The following is a 1,560-nucleotide window of genomic DNA, read 5'->3' on the forward strand; positions in this document are numbered from 1 at the left end:
ATACCCAGGATATGTTTTCGTTATCTGGCTTAACTAACCCTAACAACCGCGATCGGGATAAGCGGTACCACGAAGCTGGTTATCAACTCGGTAAGTCAACCCAGGGTTTCCCAATCCAGCGGTGAGAGCGTTCACATAAAAGAGGCGGAGGTAGCAGCTGATGACCAATCACTGACATGAATAAGTCCACTGTCAGCAGAGCGTCATATGAACGAGGATTAAACTGTAACACTACAGAAACACGACAGTAGCACGGCTGCATCTGACACATGCAGGGAGACAACAATGTGACAATGTGAATGCCTAAATCAACAGCTGTAGACTATAATGCGTTGATTTGATGTGTTCTTATGAGCTGTATGAAAATATCTGCCTTATTCTTTCAGCTCGGCTGTGTGTTGGGGTTTCTACATGTGCTGAAATAGTGGTTGAAAGACTGAATCACAACATTTAAGCTACTGAAAACACATCTCATTACCTGCGCCCACATCGCAAAAGGTGGGGCAGAAAATGACCAGTCTCTGTAGTAGGCTATACTAACCTAAAATAGGCTAGATAGCCTACGTTCATATTAAAATTTATTATTTCAATATCCCAACCAAACTGATAATAATTCAACCTCACATAAGAAAAATTAAACCCATTTATTTTAACGGCTGCGACAGGCTGTGTGAAACGGACTGGGAGCAAAATAGGATATTAAACACATCTCAAAGCAGTAAGTAGGCTCACTGTAAAAACCTGTAGGCAACAATAGCTTAAGGCTTTTAATCAGTCTCTGTAGGATGATGTCGCTTTAGCCTCTAGAGCAGTGGTTCTCAAACTTTTTTGGGCAAGCGCCCCCCTATCCAGTATCCAGGTCCCTTACCGCCCCCCATCAAAAAGGATGTTTGCTATTTGCCCTGAATATTGTTGATTATTTTTTTTATTGTTGTTACTATTGTTATTAAAAACAGGCTCTCAGGCTTTCTTTATTGCTTTTAAATATTTCCCTCCTGTAGATAAACTTATTTAATATCATCCCTGCATGATTAAGTCTTCCCTCCTCTTTTGTGTCTGTTATGGGGAAGTAACCTATTTAAATGTGTTTCCCACAGAAGTATCTGTATACAGCGTGTTAGCCTCGAAAACCCAGCTCTAACATTAACTTAGCTCTCCTTGTTAGCAGGGACGTGCACAGGAATTTTGAAGGGCAGTTGCTCTGACCTGAAAAAAGGCGCCCCCCCCCCCAAAAAAAAAAAAAAAACATGGGCTATATGAAGGACTGAGAAAAAAACATTTTTTTATTAAAAAATATACAAAAAGTAAAAACACTTAAATACAGCACTCAATAACCTAAACTACTATTAATAACAAAACAGAAAAACATGACTCGAGTCATGAAAAAAGAGTTCCTTATATTATTGTTTATTGTTTTTTTTAATCATTATTATTTTTTATTTTTTTTCCTTTTTTTTTTATTTGAAAATAAATAATCTAGATTGAATTGACAGATGGGGAAAACTCGCTTCTAATAAAATATTAAATAAAAAAACGCTTAGATTTCGGAAAAAAATACAA

This window comes from Micropterus dolomieu, linkage group LG18, assembly GCF_021292245.1.
Source record: "Micropterus dolomieu isolate WLL.071019.BEF.003 ecotype Adirondacks linkage group LG18, ASM2129224v1, whole genome shotgun sequence".
NCBI lineage: Eukaryota > Metazoa > Chordata > Actinopteri > Centrarchiformes > Centrarchidae > Micropterus > Micropterus dolomieu.